This window comes from Lolium rigidum, chromosome 3 (assembly GCF_022539505.1).
Source record: "Lolium rigidum isolate FL_2022 chromosome 3, APGP_CSIRO_Lrig_0.1, whole genome shotgun sequence".
Lineage (NCBI taxonomy): Eukaryota > Viridiplantae > Streptophyta > Magnoliopsida > Poales > Poaceae > Lolium > Lolium rigidum.
The window spans coordinates 291148354-291155974 of NC_061510.1; the positions used below are offsets into that span (position 1 = coordinate 291148354).

The 7621-nt window shown below is 43.1% G+C and overlaps 1 long non-coding RNA gene across 1 annotated transcript; it reads left to right on the forward strand.

Moving 5' to 3' along the window:
* Positions 1-4830: 4830 nt before the first annotated feature.
* LOC124699658 lies at positions 4831-5704 on the forward strand. Its single transcript, XR_007001474.1, has 4 exons — positions 4831-4900; positions 4982-5091; positions 5265-5374; positions 5514-5704. It is a non-coding gene; the product is annotated as an uncharacterized LOC124699658 (long non-coding RNA).
* The last annotated feature ends 1917 nt before the right edge of the window (positions 5705-7621 follow it).

Below are 7621 nucleotides of genomic sequence, written 5' to 3' on the forward strand. Positions count from 1 at the left end.
TGCATTGTAAGAAAACTCATGCTTGATGCCCTCATCAACAAACTCTTGCATAGTGTAGTTCTTGAACTCGGTGCCATTGTCGATTCTAATTGCCTTGATCTCGGTTCAGCCGCCATTGAGCTTTCTTAGCGAAGGTGATGAACTCTCTATGGGTCTCGTCCTTGGACTTAAGGGAGGAAAGACCCAAGAGTATCTTGAGTAATCATCAACAACGACAAGTCCATACTTTCTCCCACAAGGTATCATAATGTGATGGCCCAAAGAGTCCAAATGAAGGAGCTCCAAAGGCCTAGATGTGAAGTAACAATACTCTTGATGGAATGCTTCTTCTTGGAGTTGCTTTCCGGCTGCATGCACTACCAAACCTGATCTTTCTCAAAGAAACGCAGTTAGTCACAATATGCTCACCCTTTAGGAGTTGTTTAAGATTCCTCGTATTAACATGACCAAGAAGGCGTACAACCATCCTTCGTCATGCTTGGCACGCCATTAGACAAGTGGAGAAGGAGGGGCTCTCTTTCGAGAGGTCAACCACGTAAAGCGGTTGTACTCCACATATCCAACAAGGACCAATTTGAGATTGTCACTCCTAAAGACTTGCACATAATATTTAGTGAAATATGAATTGTAACCGGCATCGGCAAGATGATATATAGAAAGTAAGTTATAGCCAAGGTGTTCAACAAGCATAACCGCCTCAAGGCACAAGTCCTTAGAGATTGCTACCTTGCCATACCCAAGTACCTTTCCCTTTGAGTTGTCACCAAAGGTAATGCTTGACTTCTTGTTGATATCTTCAATGAATTGATCAAGCACACCTTTTCCTCCGGTCATATGATTGGTGCATCCACTATCAAACACCCATTTTGGACCACCGGAGGAATACCCCTACAAAATCAAGTAGAGGATTTAGGAACCCATCAATTAATGGGTTCCTTTGCAATGGCAACAATATCTTTTGGTACCCAAATTGAGTACTCTCTATAAGCATAGCCATTAGGAGGGCCAACATAGTTAGCATAGACATCACCATAATAATCAACAAATAATGCATAGTGATCGTTTGGCCCCGTGCGGTCACCACTAGTGGCTTTGCCCTTTGAGGCTTTGCCATTGTTAGTGACCTTCTTGTTCTTATCTTGAGCGGGTTTCTCCTTCTTGTAGTTGTTCTTCTTGTGGGACTTGGGAACATATCCAAGTCCATACTTTTGATTGTTTGACCTTTGCTTACTCAAGAGGTCATCCAATCCCATCTTGTTCTTGGCGGTGGTGAACTTTGCAAGTTCCTTTGTTAGCCTAACATTTTCCTCAAGAATAGATGCTTGCTCACAAGAAGATTCATTAGGATGATAGTCAAGACCATATTTGGTCACCAAGGACTCAAGATATGCATTGGTCTCAACATGCGAGAGAGAGTTCCTCTTGTAAACGAATATGTTCCTCAACAAGTTTAGCATGCTCACTAGTAAAGGAAATGGAGGAACAAGCAAGCTTTTCACCATCAATGGGATCCTTCATTGATCCAAGAGCCTTTTGTAGGATTCTTGAAGTAGATCATGGTTCTCTCCAAGTTTCTTGAGCTCATCCTCGACAAGCTTGTTAGCTCTTTCAAGGTGGTCAAGATCCCTAGTGAGAGAAGCATGAGCAACTTCAAGCTCCTCCTTTGAGGCATTGAGCTCTTGGGTCAATAATTGAGCCCTATCAATAGTTTCTAGGTCTTTAACTTTATCAAGTTCATAAGTTTCAATTTGTTGCTTAAGGCCTTGAGATATGCACCTTTCGGTTTTTAGCTCTTGTCTTAGGAGATTGAATCTCCGTTCCTTCTCATTCAATTGATATTCTAATTCCTCAATGGACTCATCCTTTTCTTTGAGTGAGTCCATCAAGAAATCAAACTTGACAAGAGCTTCACCACGAAGGGTGCATCTAACATCATAGAGTTCCTTAAGCACAATTAGTTCATCTAGATTTTCGTTCTCATCATCTAGAACACTAGATAGGGAAGGTGGAGGTTCCATTACCTTGGTTTCCCTTGCCATAAGACAAGAGCCAATGGTTGTAGATGAGGTAGAGTCATCGGAGTCATCATCTTGAGTTATCCTTGCCATGAAGGAGGATCCAACATCATTCTCCGTGGAGTAGTCCTTGGAGTAGTCATATGTAAAGAGTGACCCGGGCTTAGAGAAAGCCAAACCGGCCACCCCGGCCTCCTTCTCCTCATCTTCCTCTTCATCATCGGACAAGTACTCGACTCCAACAAAGGCTCTTCCCTTGTTCTTCTTGTATCGGTCATTGATTGGGTTTGGCTTCAATCTTGGCTTGACCCCTTTGATGAATCTTGGCTTGTCCACCCTTTTCTCATAAGGGCACTCATTTGCAAAGTGGCTATCTTCATCACAATTGTAGCAAGTTCTCTTCTTCTTCTTTTCATTGAGGAGCATAGGGAACTTTGCCTTGTACTTCTTAGCAAAGAAAGCAAAGTCGGTAGCAATGTCACTAGTTGAAGTCATCTCTTCATCTTCTTCAATTTCATAGTCTTCTTTGCTTTCATGGTCGGCTCTAGCTTTGAGAGCAAGGTTGTGTGACGCTTCATGGTTGTGTGAGGCTTCATCAACACGGTTCATTGCCTTGAGTCTCTTTCCGGCTTTGGCCATGCTTTCATTGGCGGCCACATAGGAGACTAGACCATAGGAGTTGAGATCGGCACTCTTGGTCATGATTTGCAAGTTGAGTGCAAGGTTGGTGTCTTCTTGTTTGACGGCAATCATAGCAATGACCTTGGATTTTATGAAGGCTTCGTTCATCTCGAAGCCGTCATTGTACTTCTCAAGCACCAAGTCCCTTGACCCTTACTTTCGTAGCACCAAGCCTAGCATAGGCATCGGATACGGATTCTCCATCTCGAATCATGAACTGGTGGGCCTCTTGCTTTGCGGTCTCATAAAGAGCTGATTGGATCAAATCGGTTCCCTCTTGGAGTACTACGATCCGATCCCACAACTCTTTAGCGGAGACAATGTCATCGACTTGATCAAGAAGCTTGCGGTTGATGCCACTTCTAATCTTGTCACGTGCGGATGCATTGAGTTGATCGGTTGTAGAACTCGGTGGAGGTCAACCGAGTAGGATCTTGTGGCTCCCGATGTCCATGAACAATGAGCTCCCATAGCTCCACACTGCAGTACTGCGAATATGAGATTCCATAGCGGATTTCCAATGTGGAAAGTGAGTTCCATCGTAATGGGGAACGGTCCCACTATGGTTTATATGAGGCATGGGTGAAGTGTTTCTGGGATAGTCATGGTTAACATCATGGTAGGTTTCCTTAGAGGCCGAAGCCCCACTAAGAGTTCCACCCGCAGTTAGGTTCTTAAGCATGGCAGTCATTTCAGTCATTTGGTTTTGTAGCTCATCCTCCTTTTTCTTCTTCTCGACATCATATGCCAAGAATCTAGATTTCATCTCTTTAACCGAAAGGTTAGAGTCGTCATCTAGACCCTCGAAGAGTTTATCCATCTCACTCTTAAGGCGGTGAAGCCCTTAATAAGAGTCCAGGCTCTCGATACCAAATGAAAGTATAGAGATGGTAAACCTAGAGGGGGGGTGAATAGGTTTCTACAAATTTTAATTCTTTCTTTGCAATATTAGGCTTTGCGGAATATAAAGATGAGCCTAATGCAAACTAGGTGAAGCAACCTGTGATAACTCAAATTTTTGAGTAATTAATTAATTTGTTTTAAATGATAATTTGGTATAGATTATTTTGTTTAGCTAAATTCTAGTGTTTAAGTAAGATCTTAATCTTTGCATGCAACAAAAATAGTGCTAATCTGATCTGTGCATTCACGATCACTAGCTAGTAGTATATACGTTGTACTTACTTGAGGAAAAGAGAAAGATCCAGGTGAAGCTTTGTCACATGCATAGTCGGTAGAGTTTTTGTACGTGGAGCCTTGCATGTGTTTAGTAAGAAGAAAGTCAGCTAGGTCTTGTCTTGCCGACGGGAACCGCCAAACCACAACCTGACACGTAGTTAGTATGTAGAAGTCGCTCTAGATATTTAGCTGGCCTTGGAACCGACGTTCCCCATCACCACTACTATTAAAAGGGAGAGAGGGTGGTGATCCAACAAATCACAGCCATACATTGTCCATCTAACGATTCACAGAGCGACTATCAAGGGCTGACAAAGTTTCCGCTCACGTGACTTTTTCCCCTCAGATCAGATCAGAATCGTGCGTAACCGGCTAACCGCAGCAAAGCCCCCGCTCCCGTGAATATTCTTCTCATATCAGAATCGTGTGTGAATCGTGTGTAACGGCACTCGTGCGCCCGCAGACGACACTTCCGTTGCCGTCACAACCAGTCTGCCGCCGCCGCGCTTGATCTGCCAGCCGCTGACCTTGATCTTGAGAGACGTGAGATTGACCCTGCACGCGCGCACGGCCGCCAACTCTGCACTGCCGGCGGCGACCGTTGCTACTGCGGCGCCGTCGTGTCCCCTGCACCACGCCTCGCGCACGGCTGCTGGTCTGCACCGCGGCGCCGACCACCGCCACTACTGCGCCGTCCGCCATCGCGTCCCCTGCAGCAGCATCCAACTGCTGCCAACCCTTCATCCCTGCACACTTCTTTTGACGTCTGCAAAATCAAGGTTATATTTCAGAACACGTTTCTTTTGAAGTCTGCTAAATCAAGGTCTGATTTGAGAATTGCAGAACGCTGCCATCTATTTTCTCATATCCTGTATCTTGGTATTAGTGGTGATTCTGGGTTTCTAAATCAGAGCCATAATTGAAGTAATTGTCAGTTACTTTTCTTGAACAGAGGAAGCACATATCATAATCTCATCTTCCAGCCATAATCCCATTTCAGGACATAACCAACAGGAAAGAACAAGGTAATTAGGAAGAACCTAAATATGCCATATACACAACAGCAATGTGAGCAATCTAAAAACCGTGAGCAATTACAACTGCAGATACTAAAGAAGTCAACAAACAGAGGGATAAGGAATGGTATGCAAAAAAAAGATGAAATTTCCAAGTGCGGGTGACAAACACGGGAGTTTAAGAAACAGTCGACCCACCGGTGAGTTCTGAAAACACCCTATGTGATGCTCCAGCTACTGGACAACTCGAAGTCACCCTATAGAGCACATGCAGCAGTTCATGTGTTCTAAACTCCCTACATATGGATGGGATGTTTTTGTACTGCAGATTTATATACAGAATGCTGATTTTTTGTCTAAAATGTAATTGTAGGCATGGATCCAATAGTTCGGCAAAGAAGGGCATCTCTGATAACTGCTATAGCTGATTTGTCACAGTTATTGGCTGTGTCTCTTTAGAGGGTGTGAACAATGAGTCCAAAGGTATGTAACATTAACCTAAAAGCATCATATCTGAAGATGTGTTAGAGGATCATATCATTTTTTTCCCCTGAAGAGGTAGTATATGCAGACCCTAATATACGTAATGCTGATTTTTTTTTTGTCTACAATGTAATTATAGGTATGGATCCAATTGTTCAGCAAAGCGGGGCATCTCTGATGACAACTATAGCTGATTTGTGGGTGTAGACAATGAGTCCAAAGGTATGTAACATCAGCCTAAAAACATCTATATCTATAGGAAAACCTCCGATGACTACTATAGTTCTATACCAATATAAAAAGACCTGGGGAGTAGGGTGATCCAACAAATAGCGGCCATAGATCCTCAATCTAATGGTTATTAGAAGCTAAAGATATTGCCCTTACTCGTGGACTTCTGAAGTCCACTGAAATATTTTACAGCCCATTGTTTGTATTGGGAATAGGGCCTAGCTTAGTTAAGTTGTAATCGTTTGAGCTACGCTATAGCAACTTGGTGATCTAACCCTGTGCGGGAGAAGTGGGTGGATCTGTTTCCTTTGTCACGGACGGACTAACGCGGAACTGACCAATCGAAGACATGTCATCCCGCTCCCGTGACATTTTTTCCTCATAAGATAAAAATCTGGGCAATTATTTTGAACCGGAGGGAGCGTACCTGTCACCTAGGACAGGGTTCTGGGTTAGTTTTGTCTGCATGACGTGCACAGCTCCACTCAATTTTTTTTGACATGATTAAAATATATTTAGAAGAGGAAATAAATTAGACCTTGATTTAAACAATGGTTGAGGACAAAAAATACATCTCAAGCAAACTGGTACGCGAGGTCACAGCCACAGCCTACAAGTGAAATTCAGGGCCTGGCCAAATTCTGTTATATTTTGGATACACATAAAACAAAATAATTGCCCAAATTCTGTCATATTTTGGATACACATAAAACAAAATAATTGCCCAAATTCTGTTAATATTTTGGATAGCACACATAAAACAAGTACTCCCTCCGGTTCAAAATAATTTCCTAAATACGGATGTATCAACACACTATATTTAGGCAATTATTTTGAACTGGAGGGAGTAGAAAACATTGTAGAATAGAATACATTAAGGGCATGCCAAGGCCAGGTCAGTACTATTCGCTTCAACCTGACTACTATGTATTAAAACAAGGGAAACATTGAAGGCATATGTTTCAAATTGGCATAGAAAGTATGGAAACATGTGAGTAGCTTGATGCCTGCTGTGATATAGAAGCTTTTGGGAGTGAAGGATCCTCGGATTACAAGTTACATTGAACACATTTATCTACTAGCCAATTAGCCAGCGTATACTAGCAGATGAATTACTGAAATACTATAAGTTCATGGGTACATCAAGAGTAACCCAGTCTGAAAATTACCAATGTTATGCAAACTTAAATGCAAGGTTTAAGAAAAATATACTCTGAAGGAACAAGGTTGTATTTCGTCAAAAGTCAATGTGTACTAATATTAGAAGCTAAAGATATTGCTCTTACTCATGCACTTCATTCTGAAGTCCACTGAAATATTTACAGCACATTGTGTATACTGGGAACAGGGCCTAGCTTGGTTAAGTTGTAATCGTTTTTGAGCTATGCTATAGCAACCTGGTGATCTACCCCTGTGCGGGAGAAGTGGGTGGATCTCTTTCGGTCTTTCCTTTGTACCCCGTATATTGGTGCTACTGTCAAACTTCTAAAAGCTGGCCACAATAAGGCTTACTTTCACTGTTTGACCATTTAGTTTCCTATATGAACGCTGCATCATTCAAAATTTCAATAACAAAGTCCAGATTTTTGCTTAGTTTTGGCCATTCATACTGCTTTCGACAAAAATTGCTGTGTAAATATTCAATATATGGAGTAGTTGGTTTGTAACACATGCTCTTCATTTCATGCCTAATTCATCGAGCTTTATGCTAATTTTATCCATGAGGGGATTCCTCACCGCCAACGAAGAATGACGACCAGGTGTATGCACTGACGGATGAAATGAATCTCATTGCTGATGGAGAGCCCTGGTGGCGGCAGAACACCACTCCCTCTGACGCAGGTGTCGAGCTCGAGGAGGACTAGGGCGGAAGCGCTCCAATCCCTCCGCCGCGGGTGTCCAGCTTGAATATGCACAGGGCGGCGCAAGCGCGCTTAGACGGAGGGAACAGGACGGCGCTTTGGAGCCGTCCAACACGCTGCCTCCGCCTCCGCCTCCGCCTGGCCTTGCGCTGCC